This window comes from Panthera tigris, chromosome A2 (assembly GCF_018350195.1).
Source record: "Panthera tigris isolate Pti1 chromosome A2, P.tigris_Pti1_mat1.1, whole genome shotgun sequence".
Taxonomy (NCBI): domain Eukaryota; kingdom Metazoa; phylum Chordata; class Mammalia; order Carnivora; family Felidae; genus Panthera; species Panthera tigris.
The window spans coordinates 66,132,286-66,158,591 of record NC_056661.1 but is presented as its reverse complement, the minus strand read 5'-3'; the positions used below and the strand labels follow the sequence as shown (position 1 = coordinate 66,158,591).

At 37.7% G+C, this 26,306-nt stretch overlaps 1 non-coding gene across 1 annotated transcript; it reads right to left on the bottom strand.

The window, feature by feature from the left end:
- Positions 1-1,637: 1,637 nt before the first annotated feature.
- Positions 1,638-1,777, bottom strand: LOC122236858. The gene has a single exon (XR_006215090.1). It is a non-coding gene; the product is annotated as a U4 spliceosomal RNA (small nuclear RNA).
- Positions 1,778-26,306: the final 24,529 nt, after the last annotated feature.

Here is a 26,306-nt window from a genome sequence, read left to right as displayed (position 1 = left end):
AGCTGGGTATTTCATCTAAATTTTATTTGTGTGATAATATTCTCTAATTCCCTTTACATCTACACTATGTGGTGCTATTCCCTTTCCATCTCTGGTATTGGCCATGTTTATCTTCAGAAATTCTCCTGTTCGTTTCTTCCAGAGATTTATTCACTAATCACAGTTGCCTGAATCAATTATTAAGCAGGATTTGGAGAAATAATTATTTTTCTGATTTACACAATTCTACGTTTATTGGCTGGTAGTATTCTGTGATGAAAAAAAGATTTCCATATTTTTGCCTTCTGAAACAACAAAATGCTTCAGGCTTGCTTTATTATTTTTTTTTCTGGCTGAAACCCGTAATTATGCATTTCTCCAAGGAATCTCAGTCCCTTTTATATGGAAACGTATTTATACTATAATCTCTGGTTTTTCTCAGCACTAATTGGCCATGAATACTTCTAAGCCCTTCTAGTAGATGCGACTGAGAAATATATTCAAAAGTCATGTCAAACTAATGCCTTCAAACTCAAACTATTAGATTCTTCTTCATATTTTCCATTTCTATGTTTGCTTTTCCCTTCACCCCTAGTGAAAACACTGGTTACAAAAACTATCAGTAATTTCACTCACTTGCAGTATCCTACATTTCATACAAAAACAGTTGCAGAATTATGACCTTACAAAAATTTCAACAAACCACCTGTGAAAAGTTCAAGATTCTTCTGTGGTTTTGTTGTGTTGTGTTTATTTTCCTCTTCAGCATTCTACTTGGTAGGTTTATTTACCCATATCATCTTTACAATAAATTTATCTAAGTGTAGAAAAAAATTTACAGATTTTATACAATTGCATGAAATGTATAGATTCACAAAAAAGACAGACATCGTAAAGCTGGATCATTCCATCCAAAACCAAGAGATATTTTATCATTTGCTCAAGCCTGTTTTTGTGTCTCCCAGGGATATTAAAAAAAATGTTCTCTGGGGCATCTGGGTGGCTCAGTTGGTTAAGCGTCCAGCTTCAGCTCAGGTCACGATCTCACGGTTCGTGAGTTCGAGCCCGGGTCGGGCTCTGGGCTGATGGCTCAGAGCCTGAAGCCTGCTTCCAATTCTGTGTCTCCCTCTCTCTCTGCCCCTCCCCTGTTCATGCTCTGTCTCTCTCTGTCCCCAAAATAAATAAACATTTAAAAAATTGAAAAAAAAATGTTCTCCATAGATATTTTGTACATTTCTTAGTATGCTGCCTCCCTGGGTATTTTATATTTTTGTTATCATAATAAAAGGATGTTTTCGTCTCTTTTTTACCTTTACACTGTTTATTGTTTGTGCATATAAATTTTGCCGATTTCTTATAATTTCATCTTAAACTAAATTTATTGAGTTATCACTGTAAAAAAAAAAATGTCTTAATTTATTCTGAGAAAGTGAGTGGAGAGGAGGGGGGAGAGAGAGAGAGATAACCCCAAACAGGCTCTGCACTGTCAGGGCAGAGCCAGACATGGGGCTCAATCCCAGGAACCAGGAGATCATGATCTGAGCCAAAATCAACAGGTGACTCTCAACCCGCTGAGCCACCCAGGCGCCCCTCACTGCAAAAATTTTAAGGGCACTGTCTACTTTGATACACTTTGACAAATGCAATTCCCTGTTTAAGGATCATCATCCTTTCTGCAATGACTGGATATAGAATATTTCCACCAAACCAGAAAATCGTCTTGGGAAAAGTTTTCAATTAGCAATAATCGCGCCTCGGATAAACCTCATTGGCTACGATACTGCCACTGCGCAAAGCTCAGAAAATCGTCTTAAGTCACTTTGCAGTCTGTCTCCCCACCCACAGGCACTAAGTGCACTCTATCACTAAGTTGCACAGTCTTGAGTTTCATACAAATGGTATCCCAAAGATGTCCATGACCTAATGCACTAATCCCCAGGAATTGTGAACGTGACCTTACATTGCAAAAAGGAATCTGGGAATGACCGAGAAACACAATCCGCAAATACACTACCCGAGTTATGATGAACTGGCATGCAAAGGTGGGGTGGGAGAGGAGACACAAGGATACCACACCACACTACTTGGAGCGAGTTCCAGCTCTGCATTCTAACACGTGAAACAAAGAGAGACAAGTAGTGTTTTATGTCTAGCTCTTTTTCTCAGCTTAAGGTCACCGAGACTCATCCACGTTGCTTCCTGTTTTAATGTGGGGAAGTGTTCCGGTGCACAGTGATAGCACAATGTATTTATCCTTTCATCTGCTGATGAATACTTGGTTGTTTTAAGTACATGGCTATTGTCAATACCGCTGGATTTTGAAAGTATAAATTTACGTTTGTCTGGGGTAAATAATAAGTAGAATAACTGGGTCATTAGGTGAGTACCGCTGGATTTTGAAAGTATAAATTTACGTTTGTCTGGGGTAAATAATAAGTAGAATAACTGGGTCATTAGGTGAGTTTATGTTTAATTATATACAACTCTTTTTCAAAGTGGTTGGGTCATTTCACATTTTCATCAACAAAGTTCTAGTTGTTCTCTCTCCTCTCTTAACACGAGGATTCCAGCCTAAATTTTAGCCATTCTTACAGGTCTGTCATGGGGCCTTATTCTTGTTTTCATTTGCAATTTCCTTTTTCATCATCTACTGGTATTTCTCTATCTCATTGTATACAGTACCTATTAAAATTTTCAGCCCCAAAGTCAACAACTAAATAAATAATGAAAACTCATTGGGTGGTTATTGTTCTTGTTATTGAATTGTAAAAGTTCTTTATATATTCTAATTTTTTAAATGTTTATTTTTGAGAGACAGAGAGAGGCAGCATGAGCGGGGAGGGGCAGAGAAAGACGGAAACATATATTCTAAAAAGAAGTCTTGCATCATATGTATGTATTGCAAACACAAGTCAGTGGCTTGTCTTTTATTTTCTAAATGATATTCTTTTTAAAATTTATTTTTCCAGTAATTGGATGTTAGCATAAAAAACACATTTGCTGTTGTTTCTTTTCTTTTCTCGGTATATTTCTTAGAGTTTTCTACACAGACACCGTGTTCTCTCTGAACGGAGACAATTTTATTTTTTATTTCAAATATGGATATTTCCTCACCATAATAAACCATAACCACGAATACAAAAATAATATGGATACTTCCATTTATTTCTCTTGTCTAATAGCATTTTGAATGTCATTTTCTAACATAGGTAACAAAATGGTGGGAGCAGACATCCTGACATGGTTCCCAACCTTCGTGACTACATGTTCAATTTGCCACATTTAAGTATAACCTCAGCTATATTCTCTTTGTAGGTATTTGTATTAGTGTCCTATTAACAAATGACAAGTTACCATAAATATAGCAGGTTTAAAAAAATGATTATTTAAATTAGGTAGGTCAAAAGGGCGAAACGGATCTCACTGCGTTCTAATGGAGGTATCAGCATGGCCGCACCCCCTTCTGGAGTTGCTAGGGAAGATCTGTTTCCTTACTCCTTCACTGTCAGCAGCCCTCAGTTCCTGGCAGTTGCAGGTCTAACATCTTCAGAGGCTAGGGGCTTTCCCCAGGGGGGTAGGTCACCACCTCCCTTGGTTTGCACCCTTCTTTCCTCATCTTTAAGATCGCGAAGGTAGGTGGAATTTTCGCCACACGGCAGATTCTTCTGGCTACGTCCACGGGAGACCCTCTTCTCTTAAGGGCACATGTTGAATGGACGGAACTGGAGGGTATGATGCTGAGTGAAATAAGTCAGGCAGAGAAAGACAGTTACATGTTTTCGCTCACATGTGGATCCTGAGAAAATGGAGAACAATGGGGGAGGGGAAGGGGAGGAAGTTACTGAGGGGGAGGGAGGCAAACCATAAGAGAGGTAAATACTGAGAACAAACTGAGGGTTGATGGGCAGTGGGGGAGAGGGGAAAGTGGGTGATGAGCACTGAGTAGGGCACCTATTGAGATGAGCAGTGGGTGTTGTATGGAAACCAGTCTGACAATAAATTATATTTAATATGAGAGAGAGAGAGAGAGAGCACATGTTGATTAGATTATGCCCACCAGACAATCCAGTGTAAGTTTCTGTATCTAGGTCCTTAAATTTAATGCCATCTGCAAAGTCTTTGTGGCCAAATAAAGTAACATTGACAGGTCCTGGGGATTATGGGGTGAAAACACTTTGGGACACCATTATTCTGCTCACCACAAATTAAGGAAATTTCATTCCATCCACAGGCAGTGGGGAATTTTATGGTCAATGAGTGGGGGATTTCTCCATACTTTGAGATACGCCTAATACTTTTACCCTTTATTCTGTCAATGACTGAATTACACGGATTTTCAAATGTTGAAAAATCCTTCCATTGCTGGTCATTTTTTCAAGATGTGTTACCTTTTTTTTATGTTTTACTAGATTTGAATTGCAAATATTTTATTGAAGATTTTGTATGTCAGTGTTCATGAAACATATTGGTCTATAATTTTCTATTCTTTCTACTATCTCTGCTTTTTTCTGTCAGAGTTATGCCAACGTCAGAAAAGAGGGGAAACATTTCCTCCTCTTCTGTTTTCTGAAAGGCTCTGTAGCATTGGTGTTAACTTCTAGCTTAACTATTTCTATGGTTCTCTATTGGAAGCACCTCGGCCCTGTGTTTTCATCATGGAAAGACAATTATTTATTTAATTTCTTTAATAAAAATATGGGAATTCAGCATTTCCATATTCATTCAATTTCCTCTGCTATGTTCATCAGCAAATGTGCCTGTTTTGTTCAGGTTATTCGTGTGTGTGTAAAAGGTTTAATCTTTTAATGTCTGGGATAGGTGATGATAGTCTCACTTTCACTACTAATGAATGAATTACTACTGGGTTTTTATCTTTATTGATCTTTTAAAAAAAATAGGTTTTGTTAAGGGAACCTGAGTTAAGCATCTGACTTCGGCTCAGATCATGATCTCACAGTTTGCGAGTTCAAGCCCCACGTCGGGCTCTGTGCTGACAACTCAGAGCCTGGATCCTGCTTCAGATTCTGTGTCTCCCTCTCTCTCTGCCTCTCCTCTGCTTGCGCTCTGTCCCTCTCTCTCTGCCTCTCCCCTGCTCGTGCTCTGTCTCTCTCTCTCTCAAAAATAAACATGAAAAAAAACTTTAAAAATAAGTTTTGTTTAATTTGTTTCTAATGACTTTGAAACTAATTTCTTCTTAACTTCCTCAGGTGAAAATTTAGACTCCTGAAAATTAACATCTTTTTCTTTCAATATTTTACACCTTTATGAGATTGAGTCATCCAATTGACAAAATACATTATCTTCCATTTAAGTTTGCTACTTTCTTTTAGGAAACGTATTGATGTTTAAAGTTATAGGTTTAGCACCTATCTTGTTATGCTTTCTGGCCCCTGATTATTTTACTCTTTGGTTTCTATAATATAAAGAATTTCTTCATACTTTATTACAATTTATTTGGCTTTTTTGACATGTAAAGCCTATCGCTTTTTTATTGAAATTTTAAAATTGTTTAAGTAATTTTAATTGTTATTTTTTTTTAGTTTTTTTTCCAGTTATACTATTATATCATTAGCCAATAGAAAAATAAATCTTCCATTCTAACTTTTATAACCCTATTTTTTTTTTTTTTTTTCATTTCTGAGTATAACTGCCAAACTCTCCAAAATAATGTTAACATCATACTGGACATTGTTGCCTTTTTTTTTTTTTTTAATTTTTTTTTTAACGTTTATTTATTTTTGAGACAGAGAGAGACAGAGCATGAACAGGGGAGGGGCAGAGAGAGAGGGAGACACAGAATCTGAAACAGGCTCCAGGCTCTGAGCTGTCAGCACAGAGCCCGACGGCAGGGCTCGAACTCACGGACCGTGAGATCATGACCTGACGCTTAACCGACGAACCACCCAGGTGCCCCTCCTTTTTTTTTCTTTTAAACTACGTAGAAAAGCCTCCGGCAGTTTGTCCGTTAGGTAAATATAGCCGGCTTCTGAGCTAAGTAGATATACATATTTTATCACGCTAAAGATCTATCGTCAATTTCCACTTTATTGACTGTTTTAAACATGAAGAAGTGCTTAAAGTTTTGATGGTCTGTTTAACTTCTGTGGAGAAAACCCTATACTTTTTTTTTTCTTAGATGAATTCATATGATGAATTATGTTAATGATTTTCTAATAGTAAGCCAGTTTTACATTCTTAAAATATATCCTTCATCATGTTGGTGTCCCATTTAAACAGTATGCTGTTGACTTGTGCTTGTGAATATTTTATTCAGGGATTGTACGTGACCATGTTGATAGAAAATTTTATTTTGTTATTGTCATCAGGCTGGAGTGTCAACATCACACTTTTTTCATGGCAAGAAATTTAGCGTGTTTTGTTTTTTTTTTTTCCTTCTTCTCTGGAACAATTTAAGCTTCATTAGAACATCTGCCATGGAAGGATTTATACAATTCTTGTGCAAAAAAAAAACTGTACTTGCTGATTGTTTGTAGAAGCTCTTGGGTAAGATTCTCAGTTGTTGTTTGTTTTTGTTTTTCTGTAGAGGCTGCATTTTCCAGGCAGAGATAACCTGAGCACAATAGAATTTCCTAGGGAATTATCCCTTTCACCTCGGATTACAGATTGATTTCCAAAGAGTTATCCAAAATCTTGTATATCTCAAATATCTCATGGTTTAAAAACAGTTGCCTGTTTAAAATCATTACTTTCACTTCTACCAGCATTTACATACTTTCGTTGTCCTTTTTCTCCATTACCTATGCAATAGTCTGTCTATATTGTTTAGAATTAAAGGATCAGCATTATAATTTTTTTTTTTTTGTAGTTCCGCCGTTTTTCTCTTCTCTTTCTCAGCGGTTTAAGATTTTGCCTCTTTTATTTCTTTCTTTCTTCACTTAGCTTTTCTCTTTTGCTCCCCATGATTTTGAATTTGGCCTTTATTTCTTTATTTCCATTATTTCAGTTGTATTTCAATAAATGTCTAAGCTGCAACTGCTTCATTTTTACCCATAGATTCTGATTTATAGTGTTTCACTACCGCAGTTTTAAGGAAATCTGAAGATTTGAATTTTCTATCTGCTTAGAACGGAGTGTTGACTAATAGAGTTATAAAAGCTTCAAAACTATGTGACATTTAACCTGTTGTTTGTTATTACTCCGTGGTATTACTGCGCGGAATATTTATTTTTTTCTATACCGTATAATTTAATGAAGTTTTCTGCGTGAAAATTAACGATCAGAAATTCTTGTGTCCTACGGAAATATTGCAGTGTCGTTTTGAAAAAAAAGTGCACTCACTATTATTGGGATAAAAAGTACATACATGATATATAGACATACACATAAGATCTACCTCACAGATTTCCACTTGTTACATCTTTTTTTAGTAGTCTCTGCTTTGCATGACTGTGTATTTTATGTTTATTGTACTTTTCCTTTAAGATGGTTTGCTTTTTAAAATATTTTTATTGATTGATTTTTTTTTTTGGTGAGTGTGGAGATTCATGATTCTGTCCAAGTGGAAGATTTGAAAAGCACCCCTGATAATTCACTTATTTTAATTTCTGCTATTTGTTTAATTATCTTTAAAAAGCATTCTTTGGCTCTATTTTACTGTCTCATAAATTAATATGCTCATACGACATGTATCTATCATTCTTTTTCTCCAATCTTAAGTTTTGATTCCTGTTTCACTAAATCATATAGTGTTTTTATACCATTCTTCCATTCTAGAGAGAGATTTTTTTTTAAATCTTAGATTTCCAATGAAAGGTAGTCAGGGGTCACTGCGGGCCACACATCCTCAGTCATTTCTTGGTGCTTTTAGCATGTTTCCGTTGGATTCTTCAGGAAGCACTTTTGGAGGTACTTTCCTGGCATTAGGGAAATGCAAATTAAAACCACAGTGAGGAAAAGAAGAGCACGGTGAGATACCACACTACTAATATATTAAATGGATTTAGAAAAACAACAACACTGAACATACTGAGCCGTGGCGTTGGTGTAGAACAATTTTTAGACCTTGTGAATGGGATTGCAAAACGGTGCAGCTGCTTTGGGACAGAGTTTGGCAGTTTCTTAGAAAATCACGCCTACTTGTTCCATAACCCAATTCCCATGCCCAGCTGATTACGTAAGAGAAGTGAAAAAACCAACGTTTATAGGCGATGACATGTCTTGGCCACTCTTTCACATCTTATTTCCATAGGAAGGCAGGATCAGCTTGTCAATTTAATTCAATCTGGGGAACGGACTTCTTTACATTATTGCACATTCATCAGAAGAATATTTTTCAATCGGTGCACAAATAATTGATTCATGTTAACATTTTATCCAATAAACTTGGCAACCTAGCAACGTCTTCTAATCATTTATATGGGGAAGTTTGTTTTTTCAAGTTTTAAGTGCATAAGCATGTCATTAGTAAAACCAGATTCATTAAATTGGGGATTGATTTGCCTAGATGTCAGTTTCAGACCTCTTGAGAAGGATTATTTCAGATAATCCTACCCCCTTGTAGTCCAAGTTAATGATGGATGATAATTATAAGGCATCTCTTCTTTATTTCTAAGACCACCTGTTGTCTCATTAGCCCCATGAGTGGGTAACTATTCTTGCTCAGCCTGTCACCTTCTCAGCACCTCTTTTGGAAGCAGAAGCCAATAGCCAACACTAGAACTCCCAGATTTTTTCTGGAGGAAATATAGCCCCAAACGCTGGGCCTCTCTTTTTGGCTTTCACTTTCTTTAGCATTTCAACCATCTATTTTAGCTTTCAATTAAATTAATACTACCAATTATTAGACAAATCAAAGTTCTATGTCACTAAAACAGAACGCATTGCAAAGGTCTCGGTATCACATATGTGATATTCTTGCCAAATTTCGGTAGTGAGTGAAATCATGACCTGAGAAATGGAAAACATGAACCATTCTGCAAAATGACTGGCTTGTAATGTTCAAAATTGTCATGATGAAGAAATCATTTATGCATATTCTGGTGATTAATGATATCCTTGTCCTAGAATGACTGAATATGAAAGGTAAGCTTGAGATTATAGCTTCTAAAATCCCATTGTTGTACATCCCTCAAAAATCCTTTGAATTCATTAGACAATGAGGTCTCCGGGTCACAAAGGAAGGTTGTTATATTAAAGATAATTTGCTAATGACTTCTCATATAAATACATTCAAAAGGCAGGAAAAGAATAAGAAAATAAGATATATATATATATATGTGTGTATACATATACATATAAGATATATATATGTGTGTATGTATATATGTATGTATGTATGTATGTATATATACATATAAGATATATATATGTGTGTGTGTATATATATATATATATATATATATATATTTACCAGATACTTAGTCAGTAGTTTATTGGAAATAAGGCTCCATGAGGATTACCATCTTTTCTACAAGTCGCCTAGCTCGGGATGAATTAATCAGAGATTATAGACCTAACACCAGTCTACACATGTAGATGAACTGTATGTTCATCCCCGTGAACATACAGGCTGCTGACATACTCCCAGTGACTCCTTATGTGTCAAAGAGAGATATGAATGTCTGGTTACGTCTCCAAATATGACAACTTCTGGAATATATAGAAGAAAATTCCTTAGGGTTAACTATGTCAAAACAGAAACTCAAAAACATCTGTCTAGGCATACAAAGGTTATGAAATCAACAACAACAACAACAACAACAACAACAACAAAATAGTAGCTAGTTTACTAAGAAAATGAGTAAGATTCTGGACCTTGAACATTTACATGAATCTAAAGTTTCCAAAATGATCAAGTGCAATCTTCTGCCAGAAAAGATAGAAGAGTAACTAAAAATTCTGGGCAGGCAACAATGACGAAGCTACAGGTGACATCATTATCATAGTCTTTTAATATTGTCAAAAATGATTAAATCACGAACAAATGAATTTTGACTCCTAAGATGGTGCAAACATTTAATTTCATCAATTCTTGACAGTTTCATAAGCACTAATGGCTAGTGAGGTCAATAATAAGTTAATCACGACAGATGCTCAATCAATGAATGGCCATAACAGATGTGAATACCTCCTAACTACTATGGCACAACTAACATAAAGCTGTCGATCTTTAAAGTGAAAGATCGCCAAGTCAAATAGTCAAGCTGCATGCGTTACCAGTTCAGTGTTAGGAATGGCTTTTAACCCAATGGAGCTGTTCATTTGAGAGCACTTCCTGGAACACTTTATCTCCAATGGAAAAAAAAATACGTTTTCTTTAATGAATATTTCTTTTACATTACAATTGGAAAAGTCTAAGGAAATTTGCAAGCGGAGAAATTTCAAATTGCATATTAGGAAAAGGAATATATTTTATCTTTGCTTTATTCTGACAAGTAATATTTTTTACATTATAAAATAATGTGTAAGAAGCCAGTTTTCTATTGTAATATAAAATTTGCACTATGTAGAAAATTCAGAGAACAGGGAAGTAAACGATAATAACTTCACCACTTGTAGATAATGGAAGCATTTTATTTGGCTAGGGAAAAGTGAACCTATTTTGTGATTTTATCTTGAGATGGCAAAAAGTCTAGATGTGTTACCTTTTCCCATTCATGGCTTCTTCCCCTCACAATTCATTATCATGCTATTTCTTAGAAATATTGGCCTTTATAAAATGGACTATTTTATGAGATACCGGATATCCACAATTCACTCCCTGCCCCTGCCCAGAAGAGTCAAATGGTTTCAAAGGGGAGAGTGATCAAAGCTGAGACTCAGAGAAGAGTGAATTTTGTACCCTATGTTTCTCTGGTAAGCCCATGTTTTCTTACATGTTCCAGGTTAAAAAGAGAGCGTGACTTCTAAATAACCAAACATATCCTCCATTCTGTTTTGTTCTGAAAGGTGAGGGACATAGTCAAAGTCATAAAGGTAGTTCGAGCCACTACTGGGGACATTTGCCTCACTGGTAATAACACACTAGATAAACCAAAGCAACTCTTCCGCTGAGGAAACAAACCTGCAAGAAAAATTTTGTCAAAATATTTATATAATAGACAAATATGCACAGATGAATACATAGGATTGCGGAGATAATCTGGATGGGGACAAATTACTGAGTGAAGAGGAACAACTCAAGAAGGTCCGTTCCTTAGCTAGAAGGGCTGAAGCAGAAGGGAAGGCAGAGAACAGGAGTTAGTTTGATAGCATCATGGGGCTCAAAGAATAAGAATTGGAGTACAGTCCTAGGTAGAAGGAATCTGGGTGAACGCTTCTCACTTTGCACTGTGATCTTAAAGAATTATACCAGAGAAGAAACATTACCAGAAGTAAATATATTGCCATAGGGACTGAATTTTGAATTATTTTAAATCCCAAAATGCAATTTATTGAGTCAGCCTCACACTTCTAGTATCAAGGCACCAGGCAGAAGCAAATGAATATATTCTGTGTTAAAAAAAAAACAAAACACCTCAGACTTCGTATTATTTCTATAAATGATGTTGTAAAGAAAATGCCTTGTGCACAACCAAAAATAATCAAACACATATGGACACAAGATCACATTAATAGAACAAGCATAAGCAATAGAAAATAAAAACAGACCCATGGAAAGGCCCAATATTGAAGTTATCATACACAAGTATTAATTAATCATAGTACTAAATCTTGTGGGCAAGGTGATGACATTGGCACAAGACTAGATTCATCTAATCCTTTCCCCAGACTAATAAATTAAGTGGGGTAGCAAAAAAGAAACAAACAAAAATCCATGTAACATCTTCAACAAAATTATGTGACAATATTTTTCTTTTTTTAAAATTGTTTAATGTTATTATTTATTTTTGAGACAGAGAGAGACAGGGCATGAGACAGGGGAGGGGCAGAGAGAGAGGGAGACACAGAATCCGAAGCAGGCTCCAGGCTCTGAGCTGTCAGCACAGAGCCTGACGTGGGGCTCAAACTCATGGACTGTGAGATCATGACCTGAGCCGAAGTCAGACGTTTAACTGACTGAGCCAACCAGGTGCCCCAACAATATGTTTCTAAAGATGCCAGGTTATGAGGTAAAGGGGCCAAACAATATAAAATAATTACATATTATTCTCTACCCCCAAAAGGAAAGTCCCACACTTTAATTGAAGTACTCGACAGATCTGTGATAACAGTTGAACCTGAGGCAAGCTTTCAAGTTTTCTTTTTTTAAATGTAATTTTGTTGTTTTGTTTTGTTTTTTTTTGTTAGGAATATAATTTATTGTCCAATTGGTTTACATAAAACACTCCGTACTCATCCCAACAAGTGCCCTCCTCAATGCCCATCACCCATTTCCCCCCTCTCCTCTACCCCCCAAGTTTTCAAGTTTTCAATATTAGATCATATAGCCCGGCAAGCAAGCAAAGGCTGAGTAGGAGGAAGCGCTTGAGGCTGTAAGGCTCTCAAAACTATTCTGAAAAATGTGAGGTTTGACACTGAGCAGAAATTTCTGTAGATAGAAGAGAAATCCACAGACTAGGAGTCCTAAGATTAAAGGAGAGATATTTGGTTAGTGGTGAAGGAGAGAAGAAGACGGGACATATCTCTGAAAATATTGGAGAGATGATCATATTGAGACATCATGGTCTTGAGAAATGCAGGTTAATGAAAGAATGCTCTTAGGAAGATCATTCAATGTCTCAAAGAGACATCTGCACCGCCATGTTAATTGCAACATTATTCACAATGGGCAAGAGATGGAAACATCCTAACTGTCGTTCAACGAATGAAGAAAGATATATATTTTGACGTATATTTAAATTTAAATACAATAATACCTTGGATTGCAAGTAACTTGTTCTGTAAGTGTTCCGCAGGATGAGCAAACATTGCTATCAACATTTAACTTGATAAATGAATGATGTCTTGCAATATGAGTAGTACATGATGCTGAATGTCACATGATCACAGCTGAGCCAGTGGTTCTTCTCTCTCTCTCTCTCTCTCTCTCTCGCTGCGGGATTGTGGGTGATTGTCTCCCCTGCTCGGATGCTCAGTCTCAGGCCGTAGTGACTGGCAGAAGTGAGTGATTTTTCAGAACATTGGAAGGTGCCCACAACTGGCATTAGGGTATTTTTGTCACTTCAAAGTACCTATGGACAGTTCTTTGTGTTTCCATACAAGAGTAAGTTTAGGAATGCTTTACATCATTCTAGGTCATTGGATAGGTTCCTTGTTAAAGTTGCACAAAAAGAGAAAGATTCCATTGAGCCAATAGATAGCAGTAATTCCATTAGTGATAGTGAACGTTGTCCTACCCAATAACCCTCTGGTCTCCCCAACACCAGCCACGAAGGTTTTCAAAGGAATATGCAGGTTAATTTGTTTATTTTTCTTTGTAGTTTGTATTCTCTTTATGTTTTGTATTATATTACAATATTGTAATCATTTTAATATGCATATTTTTGGGTTGTGGAAGGAATCAGCTGCGTTTCTGTTATTTCTTATGGGGAAATTTGCTTTGATATATAAGTGTTTTGGATTACGAGCATGTTCACAAACCAAGGTTTTCTGTAATGGGGTAGTTTTCATAATCTTTTATTAATTTTTATTTTTTGAATGTTTATTTAGAGAGAGAGAGAGAGAGAGCATGAGTAGGGAGAGGTAGAAAGAGGAGACAGAATCTGAAGCGGGCTCCGGGCTCTGAGCTGTCAGCACAGAGCCTGACACGGGACTTGAACTCACAAACTGTGAGATCATGACCTGAGCCAAAGTCGGACGCTTAACAGACTGACCCACCCGGGTGCCCCAATAATCTTTTGTTAAACTTAGTATTTTTAACAACTGCAGGATCTGTAAATGATGATTTTGCCCTCAATTATAGTAATTTGTGGTTTTTCTCTCTCTCTGATTAGCACATATTTATATGTTATTAATATATATATTAATAACTTATACTATTTATATATTTATACTATTTATAAATATATTTATACTATTTATAAAAAATACATTGTATTTCAAATTACATTATAGATTTGTATCGATATAAAATATACATTTCTATTATTACATTACATTTACACATGAAAGGTACTTATATACCTAAGTGTGTATATTTCATCGGTATGTTGCAATTGACTATTATTATAAAAAAGGAAGAAAAGAAGGAAACTCTGACCGTGGAAACACCACGAATTCATCTTTAGGGTATTGAGTTAAAAGAAATGAGTCAGGCAGAGAAAGACAAATGCTGTATGATCATGTGAAATCTAAAAAAAGAGAGAGAGAGAGTGAAAAGAAAAGGGGAAAAAAGCTAATTTCGTAGAGACAGAGACTAGTAATGGTGGTTGCCAGGGGCTGGGGGAGGGGAACAAGGGGTGATGTAGTCAGAGTACAAACATTCAGCTCTAAGAGCGAGTTCTGAGTATGTGACGTGCAGCATGGTGATTATAGTTAATAAGTGGTATTGCAGACTTGAAAGTCCCTGAGTGGGGATGGTAAGCAGTCTCACCACACACACACACACACAAATGTTAACAGTGATGTGATGGATATGTTAATTATCTTGTTCTTGGCAGTCGTTTCACAATGCACGTGTATTTCATGGCATTGTGTGGCACACTTTAAATATATACAGTTACATTTTTCAATTGTTTCTCAATAAGGTCGGGGAAAAAATGGAGCCCCGAGGCAGTGTGTCTAACAAAGTTTCAAGCTCATCTCATTCTCTCTAAGGAATTTCATTCTAATAATATATAAAAATTCAAAACGATGCGTCGTATGGAACGCTACAAGAATGAAAGGATATATTCTGTATTGGTAAAATTGATCCAAAACAGCTAAAATTGAGACATTTCTAATAAAACTATTGAAACTTCAAGAGAAGGAAAAAATCATCCCAGCCTGCAAGCAGAAAGCCAATATTTCTCATAATTGAAAGAACTCGGTATCCATCAGATGTTTCTACAATAGTACTTTATGCCAGAAGCCAGTAGATTTCTATGGTTAAGATATTCAAAGAAAGGAAAATGTAAACCAAGGATTTAATATCCAACCAAATTGCCTTTCAAAGATAAGGGAAACAGAAGTACGGACATGTTGAGAAGTTGGGAAGTATTTACTTTAAATGTCCTATTTAAGGGATCGATTAGAGGATGTGCTTCAGAAAACCTGTGGACGGTTAGGGAAGTGTCCACGGAAATATTTGGTGAGCATTGTATATAATTAAATGTAGAACGTAGATAAAAAGATGAGGTTAATAGCGACCCAACGGCATCACTGCTGAGTGATCTAACAATATAAATACAGGACAGGAAATTAAGGCAGCAGCAGACCACATGGGAAGCAGAAAAAGCTCTGTTGATAATAATGACTAATTATTCAAATTTACCCGGTTGGAGATAGCAGAAGTACATGATGCTGGAGAGCTTTAATAACGGTCTTAGTACAGAACAAAAGAAAGTACCCAACCAAGGCTGATATGAGAGAGATAAGTTGTGCTTGCTTGGGGTAAGAAACATTAAAGACAATATTGAGAAATTCGGAAGAAAATTAGAATCTAAACAATGACCTAAATAGAAACCATGGAACTAAAGATTTAAGTAATTGAAATTAAAAACCACGGGGCGCCTGGTTAAGCGTGGGACTTTGGCTCAGGTCATGAACTCTCCGTCTGTGAGTTCGAGCCCCGCGTCGGGCTCTGTGGGGACAGCTCAGAGCCTGGAGGCTGCTTCGGATGCTGTGTCTCCCTCTCTCTCTGCCCCTCTCCCACTCACACTCTGTCTCTCTCTCTCAGAAATAAATAATAAAAGACATTTAAAAAATAAAAAAAATAAAAATACTGTGGATGGTAAGAAATATAGAAACTTTGGGGAGGAGGAACAAAATGAATGTATTTAAAGTCTCCAAAGGGGAGAGGTATGAAATTGGGGAAGGTGCAATCTTTGTAAAATTATGCTGAGGATTTTCTGAAGCTAATGGAAGATCCTGAGTCACAGTTTCCAGAAGGCCAGTCCAACAACCCCAAGCAAGATCAACAAAAGTAAATCCACACCGAGGATTGGTGAAAAGTAAAGAGGAGAACAAGACAGACAGAGATAGGGTGACAGAGACAGAGAAAGACAAAGAGACAGAAGAGACAGAGAGAAAGAAAGAGACATACAAAGACAATCAGAGAGAGCAAAGACAAATGGCCTCTAAGGGGACAGAAATGAGACTGACATCTCCAGGGAGATGGGAAAAGGGAAGACAATGGAAGTAGAAAAATACAGTTGCCCACCTAGAATCCAAGCCCATCACAGATATTTCTGGAGTGAGGATGAAAGAAGGTTCAGACACACAAACTATGAGAAAATTGTGACCTTCAGATTCGTCCTAAAGGAAACGAGAACGGGTGCTCCTGCTGAATTAAGACAATCTGGATGCAAAGCTCTAGACGTGGAAATGAACAGAAAGCAATCACGTACATAATCATCTGTGGTCTTACTGGCCTTAAACTTGGACCCCTAACCTTTGGTTGCCATGCTCGCCCCAGGGTTTTTCTTGGCACCCTGTCCCCAAATACTCAAAAACATACCAGCCTGCCTTCACATTCCTTCCGCAAGAAAACCCTCACTTTTTTTGCTCTGAGTCATGAGAATTGTTACAATTCGTGTCTAGACAACACATGGTGATATGCTATTAATATATTCAACATGGTCAATGAAGTGATTGTATTTTTCTGTACTTAAGTTATTCCTCTCCACAGCTGCTACCATGAGGTCAGTTACGGCTGATTTTCCTATTTTACAGGGGATTGCAATGATGCACCAAATTGTTTGAGGATTTTCCAAGACTACCTGTAGGCTTCAGAACTACTTAGAGTGCTTTGTTTCACAAAAGCCTATGTAAATGCAGATTTTTTCCCCAGTTGCCGTGATGGAGAACTCTGCATGCTTGTCCTAGTCCTTGATATCTAAGGTATGTATATATCCATGGATTATATACTCCTCCTTCACAATGACGAATGTCTCATTTTGAAACTAACGTCCACTGAGAGTTGCCTGAGAAGCATATAGTCTATGCAATCTTAATTCCTGCCTCTCTTCTGGATCTTATTCAAAACTCAAGAAAAAGAAACACTAACTTGGAATCTTTTGAAGGTGTTTGGTTTTTTTTGTTGTTGTTCCTTGATGTGCTAGCCTTACTGAATTGGGGTTTGGCATTATGCCCTCAACTTCCATAGAGGAACACCTAAGAATCACGCATGTACATAATTTGCCTCTTTTAGGAGGACTCAAGTGAGTAACTTCCTTTCGAACCTCTGTGTTCCTTTCCCGAGAAAATGGTTTGTTCTTCTCCTGAGGACACATTTTATTCGTTCTTCTCTCTATAGCAGTTATTTAGGACTTTATGGTATTCTTTACCTTATTATTTTTTAACATGGACTTCTCTCTATTTTTTAGCCTCATAGCACACTTTAGGCATTTCTGTAAGTTACACTGTATCTTTTATTTTTTTCAAAATTCGACTTCCAGATAAACATCTATAATACATCTGCACCCTCATTATACTGTTGGAATTAATAAGTCACAGAGAGATTACGGAACACATGCTACAATCCTGGTGGAATGACTTAGATTCTTAAAAAAAAAAATAGCCTCTGATTCTACTTCTGCCTAAGAATCTGGAAAGAGAGTCGCTACCATAATAGCAATGACAAAATGCTGGAAAACCCACAAAATTATAGCATATTCGGAAGCCAGCAGAGAGCTGAGGTTACAGGGCAATGAAAGAGCCTGGAATCCAATACAGGATGGGTCCCCATGTGGAAGGCAGGATGTGCAGATTGGAAAACATGAGGCAAAGCACCAGGGTGAGGAGGGGCCGCCATATATATGGGTGAAAATAAATCAATTTGAATGAGTTGCTAAAGACTGTTTGCTAGCACAGCAAGAAAGAGACTCTGCAAAACTGACATGCAGGAAAATTCATGTCATTCACAGCCTCTTTTCCATGGGCCTCTGTTGGATGTTCAGAAGGAAGACAGGGGACATACCTGAGGAGCAGACAATGTCTCCTTCTGTTGGCACACCTTCAAGGATCAGCCACCCTGCAGGAAAGGCACCCACACCCTCCCTCCTGCTCCCTTCTCTCACATACACCAGTTAAATCCTGAATCCAGAGGAGAAGCAGGAATGTTGTCATGCCTGGGACCAAGGCAAAGACCCACTGTTGATTAGGACAGTAAAGGTAAATCACTCTGCACCTAGAGAAAGAATAGGAAATGCTCTGTGGCTCAGTATCTATGCCAATACCACTCAAGATCTCCTACTAGCAAGGAGGAAGCAGGAGTCTCCCACAAAAGACCAACCAACACCAAGCATTGGGCAGAAAGAAAGGAATGAAGAAACCTCTCCTTTAAGGAGCAGACATAAGCACCAACATAACCTGGTGGAGGGACCAGGACCTCCCAGCATCCCCTTGCCTTCCCCTAACAGGCTGTCAAGTAAGCATTAAAAAGCAACAGGAGGGTCTACTTTACAGCCTGGCATGCCTCGTGTTTGGAGATAATCACTCTCATCTTCATAAGAAAACGCTCAACAAGCTGCAAAGCAACTCTCCTTGGACCCCTCGGAGAATTGATTGTCTACTAGAAACTCTGGAAATAAAAATGCATTACCATAGGTGAAGATTTTTTTTTTTCCATGAGGGTATCAGTAGACTCAAAATACCTGGGAAAAAGTCAGTGAACTTGAAAATAGGACAACAGAAATGATCAAAATGGACACACACAGAATAATGAGTTGTTTTTGTTTTTGTTTTTGTTTTTTAAAGAAGCATTCAAGAGCTGTGGCCAGTACAAAATGGTCTGCCATATTTGGGTGACCAGAGGTAAGAGAGAAGGTCACAGAAGAAAGGGGACATTGGTTGAGGCGTTTCAGGAAAATAATGAAAAATATCAAATCAGAGGTCCAAGGACTTCATAGAAACCCAAGGGAAATACATTTGAAAAAACATTAAAAGCCTATGGACACCACATTCGAGGAGCTTCAAAACAAAGATGAAGTGCTTAAAGGCAGCTAAAGAAGACACATACACAGAGAAACACAGAGGAGCATTACAGTAGTATTCTTCTAATCGGAAACCACGCAAACCCAACGTCTATAGGGCAGCACTGTTACGTCACTGAAATCAAAATCTGAAGTCCCAGAATTATCTTTTCATTAGATCATGAGGTAGAAATAATAAGGTAGAAGTAGAATAATTTTCAAAATAACTGAGACTATTCAGTCTCTGGAGATCTGAACTAAAAGAAATAATGAAAGGATGTCTTCAGTCGGTGGGTGCGACGCCAGGCGTAAACTTAAATCCACATGAAGAAGTGGGTAAGTTAGGAAAAGGTGAACAGAAATCTAACTTGAACTTGCGTATTTCTCGTTTTTTATTATTTAAGAGAATTAAAAGTGAGTAAAGAAACAGCAATGTTCGGAGTCATTTACGAAATACCATTTAATGTATGGCAACCCTAACCCAGTTTAGGGAGAGCAGGAGGAAGCGCACTATTCTGGAGTTCTTGCCCTGAACAGAAAGCAGTATAATGACTTACAGGGGGATGGTGATACATTAAAGATTTATGCTGTACACCCTAGAGCAACACGAAAAACATTAGAAAAAAGCTATACCTCCTAAGTCTTCATGGAGACAAAAATGGGATCATAAGAATAAATATTCAATTGACCTAAAAGCAGGCAGCAAAAGCAAAAGAGACAAAAACAAAATCGATAAAAACAACATAAAATTAAAAAAAAAAAAAAAACCACGCTTGCAAGATGGTAGGTTTAAATGTGACCATAGTAATACCTTTAGTATAAATAGGGTAAATATACCCGTGAAAAGACCATTTTTTTCTATGGAGTTAACAATCAAGACTGAACTATAAATGACAATAAAGATTCCTTATGTTTGTTGATACAAATGTTAAAAGCTTGAAGGCACACCAGGAAAAAAAGGCACAGTACGCTAACATTAACCAAAAGAGCCCTGGGGTGGCTGGACTTCAGAACAAGGAATGTGCCCGGGACGACAAGGGAGGACTACACCTTGCGATGAAGGGACTTAATTGGTCAAGAAGACCCACCAATCCCAAGCGAGTGTCATGGAGTAGCAGAGCTTCAAAATGCATAAAGCAAAAAGATAAAGTCCACAAGGAAGGTCGGAGATTTCAAAAATCTGTCAGGAATCAGTGGAGCCGGCTGACAGCTAATTCTTAAGAATGGAAAAAACATGAATCACAGAATGAATCCACACTTTGGCTCAACAGCAGCGCTTTCTTTTCCTGGAGTCACGAAAAGAGTGAGGCACAAGAGACACTCTCTTTTCGTGGAGTATTGACCAGTATAGATCTCAGCTTAAGAAATGAAAACTTTAGGGGCTCCCGGGTGGCTCAGTCGGTGAAGCATCCGACTTCGGCTCAGGTCATGAACTCTAGGTCTGTGAGTTTGAGCCCCGCGTCGGGCTCTGTGCTGATGGCTCAGAGCCTGGAGCCTGCTTTGGATTCTGTGTCTCCCTCTGTCTCTGCCCCTCCCCCATTCATGCTCTGTCTCTCTCTGTCCCAAAAATAAATAAACGGTAAAAAAAAAAAAAAAGAAATGAAAACTTTATGAGTTTTAAAGTTTTGTATCTACATAAAGCATACTCTTCCGACCACGGTGAAATTAACGCAGAAATCAGTATAAATGGAAAAGATGCAAATATTTGGAAATAGAGCACCCATTTCACAACGCATTTGTCCACACAAAAACGTACACAAATATGAATAGTAAACTTATTCGTAACTGGTAAACATTAAGAAAAATGCCCACAGACATGATTGGACAAAGGAACTGGTATATCTTCTGTACAATGGAATATTATTCAGCAATAAAAATAATTGTCTACTGATATGTGTGCAATAAGGATGGATCTTAACCTATTAAGATAAAAGAAGAGAAGGCACACTCAAAAAGCTACGTAGTGAATAATTCCATTTGTATTCCAATTTGGAAAAGACGGTACAATAGAGTCAGAAAGCAGACCTGTTTGGAAGAGGGGACTGTTTGCAAAAGAGAATGCAGGGATATTCCAGCATCATGTGAAATGCATAGCTTGATTACTGTGGTACTTCGTCACTTCATGCGTTTACCAGCATTCGTAGTTTTGTGCATTAAAAAGGTCGAATTCATGCGAAGGGGGAAATATGTAAAGGATAAACATATGCAAATTATACCTTAATAAACCTAGCGTAAGTAAAAATGAAGTCTCTTTCAGTCTTCCATGGAATAGACCAAGGCTTTTTAGACCCCAGAAACAAAACAACTTTTGTAGGAAATGGCAGATGAGAAGGTTAGTTCTGCCAGTCATTAAAGTGTATTATTATTCGTTAGATACAGAAAGGTTACCGGCCTTCTCTGTTATGGATGTAAATACTATTTTTAGTATCACGTGAGGTACAATGTTGTTTTTGGATAAAAGCAGTTCTATTCTAAGGAAACACTTAATGTTTCTTTGCAATTGATAGAATTTACTGAGAAAGAGAACTTTATTTTTTTATGTTTATTTATTTATTTTGAGAGAGTGTATGTGTGTGTGGGGGGGCGACAGAGAGGGAGACTGAGAATCCCAAGAAGGCTGCCCACTGACGGGGTAGAGCCCAGGAGGGGGGCTCAATCTCCTTAACCTTGAGATTATGACCTGAGCCGAAATCAAAAGCTGGATGCTCAACTGACTGAGCCAACCAGGCACCCCGAGAAAGATAAGTTCAAACTTGACTTTTCTTTTTTTCTTGTTGGAAAATTTAAATATTTTGCAGCAAAAAAATATTTCCAAAACACTAGAAGTAGGTGTCATTGTCTTCAAAGATACTCAAAAATTTCAATTTTCAATTCACAGTACCTTTCAGACACTTCCCCAGAGGCTGCAATCAATAGTCAATACTCTAGCATTTCATATGGCAAATATTTTTTTTTCTTTTTTTTATTAACATATGAAATTTATTGTCAAATTGGTTTCCATACAACACCCAGTGCTCATCCCAAAAGGTGCCCTCCTCAATACCCATCCCCACCCTCCCCTCCCTCCCACCCCCCATCAACCCTCAGTTTGTTCTCAGTTTTTAACAGTCTCTTATGCTTTGGCTCTCTCCCACTCTAACCTCTTTTTTTTTTTTCCTTCCCCTCCCCCATGGGTTTCTGTTAAATTTCTCAGGATCCACATAAGAGTGAAACCATATGGTATCTGTCTTTCTCTGTATGGCTTATTTCACTTAGCATCACACTCTCCAGTTCCATCCGCGTTGCTACAAAAGGCCATATTTCATTCTTTCTCATTGCCATGTAGTATTCCATTGTGTATATAAACCACAATTTCTTTATCCATTCATCAGTTGATGGACATTTAGGCTCTTTCCATAATTTGGCTATTGTTGAGAGTGCTGCTGTAAACATTGGGGTACAAGTGCCCCTATGCATCAGTACTCCTGTATCCCTTGGGAAAATTCCTAGCAGTGCTATTGCTGGGTCATAGGGTAGGTCTATTTTTAATTTTCTGAGGAACCTCCACACTGCTTTCCAGAGCAGCTGCACCAATTTGCATTCCCACCAACAGCACAAGAGGGTTCCCGTTTCTCCACATCCTTGTCAGCATCTATAGTCTCCTGATTTGTTCATTTTGGCCACTCTGACTGGCGTGAGGTGGTATCTGAGTGTGGTTTTGATTTGTATTTCCCTGATGAGGAGCGACGTTGAACATCTTTTCATGTGCCTGTTGGCCATCCGGATGTCTTCTTTAGAGAAGTGTCTATTCATGTTTTCTGCCCATTTCTTCACTGGGTTATTTGTTTTTCGGGTGTGGAGTTTGATGAGCTCTTTATAGATTTTGGATACTAGCCCTTTGTCCGATGTGTCATTTGCAAATATCTTTTCCCATTCCGTTGGTTGCCTTTTAGTTTTGTTGGTTGTTTCCTTTGCTGTGCAGAAGCTTTTTATCTTCATAAGGTCCCAGTAATTCACTTTTGCTGTTAATTCCCTTGCCTTTGGGGATGTGTCGAGTAAGAGATTGCTACGGCTGAGGTCAGAGAGGTCTTTTCCTGCTTTCTCCTCTAAGGTTTTGATGGTTTCCTGTCTCACATTCAGGTCCTTTATCCATTTTGAGTTTGTTTTTGTGAATGGTGTGAGAAAGTGGTCTAGTTTCAACCTTCTGCATGTTGCTGTCCAGTTCTCCCAGCACCATTTGTTGAAGAGACTGTCTTTTTTCCATTGGATGTTCTTTCCTGCTTTGTCAAAGATGAGTTGGCCATACGTTTGTGGGTCTAGTTCTGGGGTTTCTATTCTATTCCATTGGTCTATGTGTCTGTTTCTGTGCCAATACCATGCTGTCTTGATGATGACAGCTTTGTAGTAGAGGCTAAAGTCTGGGATTGTGATGTCTCCTGCTTTGGTCTTCTTCTTCAAAATTACTTTGGCTATTCGGGGCCTTTTGTGTCATATGGCAAATATTTTCTGTTACCATGGTGTATCTTTTAGAAGAAAGTACACCATAATATATGTCTTAAAATCCAAAGGATCTTCTAAAGCACATTCGGTTTTATCTGATGTCTCTTATCTTACTATTTTGAAAGAGAGCAAAATTATACAAACTTCATAGTCAGTGACCAAACTAGCAACATAAAATACCTCATTTCCAATTACAAACTGCTTGAAAATGTGGATATTATCAATCCAATGTGATTTTTAATTCATTGACGGGTCTTTTTTTCTAGCTAATGTTTTCATTAAACATATTAGAAGTTTCACCTCACTTCTAGTAATATATCATTATAAGTGCATCCAGGTTCAAGCAAGAGGGGATCTTCCTTCTAAATGTGTGTGCTTAATGTCATGTAGAATCAAGAGCAGAAATCTTAGAGGTTCACAGGAAATGGTGTAGAGCCCCAAAGGAACATTATGTTTTAATGAAGTTAGTAATGGCCTAATAATTCTTAGGACATTGCTATATGAATGCAGAGTTCCTCCATATCTCTTTAGACGACTTGTCTACTAAGGCATAGTTATTCCCGACAAGAATAATGTCTACTTTCAATGATCTCATTAAACATTGACAAAACAAGCCTAACATTTTATGTTTCTAATTATGCAGTCTATACCTTAGTACTCGTTCAAGATGAATAAATAGCATGCATCTTAAAGAGAAATCCTTACAGGCTATTTGTTATATATTTAAACAGTAAATTGTATCAAAGTATTGCACTTTCAATTTAATGGAAATTCTTCATAGGACAATTGAGAAAATCACAGAAAAATATGTTTATTTGTACCGCACAATCAGAAATAATAACATTTTTTAATTTTCTTCCTCTGTGTGTATGGTGTTGTATAATTGTGAGTGTTTTTTTTAAAATCTTAATTTGTTTTAAGTGATTTTCAAAATAACTTTTTTTATATCATTGCATAGTAAGAATCATATTAAAATTCATTTTCTAGGTGTTTGGGAAGCGGCATTTAAACAAAAAACAACACTTGAGTTGCATTTAGGTGGAAATTAGTTTTGCTATTTAACGACTACAGTAAGAAATGTCTGACTATAAAATTGTGTTAGTATTTTGAATTATTAGGATGAAATCCTTAAAGTGGAATTATCAGATCAATCTGAAAGAATGTCTTTAAGAGACTTGATGCACACTGTCAAATTTTATAAAATAACGTATATTTAAGTATCTCAGTTCCCTCATCAATATACAGAAGCTTGTGTCATTCTGCCTTTTCATAATTTATTATTTTTATTTAAATTTCATTTTATACACCAAAGATACCCCATTTTTAATGCGCATTTCATTACCCATTGAAATGTCATTCTATTTTCTCACCTGTAACTTGTGGATTCTTATCCTTTACCCAGTTTTAACCTGTGGGCTTAATGATTCTCGCTGAATTCAAAGAGCTCTACAATCTGGGAATATTAACAAATTGTCCTCTTGACACATTGGTACATTTGCGGAAAATGCTGTTAGGTGCTATACTCATGATTTTGCTCATTTTTTTTTTTCTGGCTATAAAATACGCTGTATTTACTGAAAAAAAAATTAAGCCATAAAACACACGAGGAGCTGGGGAAAATGGCGGAGCTGCAGGATCCTGAGCTCATCCCTTCCCATGTGTTCAACGAGATACCGTCCACATCCAAGTCAACTAACCAGAGAGGGACAGCGGTCTGAAGCCTGGCGGAACAAAGCCCACAACTAAAAACAGAGAAGAAGCTGCATCTGAAAGTGTAGGAAGGTCAGAAAGGTGGAGGGAGACTGCTCACGGGAGTGGGGGAGCTGCAAATGTGGGAAGGGCAGAAAAACCAGTCCTCACCCCAGCGACCTTACCCAGGAAGACTACTCCCCATAGCATCTGGCTTGAAAAACCAGAAGGTTTGTGAAACCAGTGGTACCTGGAACCTAGAGCTTTAAAAGCCAGCTGACTTAGCACCAGGTGAGCTGGGAGGGTCAGTGATCGCTGGGTCATCGCCCTTAAGAGAGACAGCAAGGGCCTCTGGGTGGCTCAGTCGGTTGAGCGGCCGACTTCGGCTCAGGTCATGATCTCGCGGTCCATGAGTTCAAGCCCCGCGTCAGGCTCTGTGCTGAAAGCTCAGAGCCTGGAGCCTGTTTCAGATTCTGTGTCTCCCTCTCTCTGACCCTCCCTCGTTCATGCTCTGTCTCTCTCTGTCTCAAAAATAAATAAATGTTAAAAAAAATTAAAAAAAAAAAAAAAGAGACAGCAAGCCTTCGTGGACAGGCAAGCAGAACCAGTTTACAGAACACCAGGGGCAAGCAGGAAACAGATCTGCTCAGTGATTTCAGAGCATGTTGGGGGACTTCTCTGAATATGATCCAGGAGGCCCAGAGATCCCCCCCTTGGTTAAAAAATTCAACCAAGGACACAGAGACACATACTCATTAGAATGGAAAAAAGTAATGGTAAAAAAGTTAAAAGCAGCAAAATAAGACGGTTACATACAAGGGAACCCTCAAATGGCTATCAGCAAATTTAAAAAAAAAATTTAAGAGTTTTATTTATTTATTGTGGTGTATGTGTGTGAGAGAGAGACAGAGAGACAGAGCACGCATGCACCAGCAAGGAAGGGGCAGAGAGCGAGGGAGAGAAAGAATCCAAAGCAGGCTCCACATTCCATGCAGAGCCTGACATGAGGCTCAGTCTCATGACCGTGAGATCATGACCTGAGCTAAAATCAAGAGTAAGATGCTTAACCCACTGAGGCACCCAGACACCCCGACTATCAGCAAAATTTTCAGCAGAAACATTGCAAACCAGCAGGGAGTGGTATGA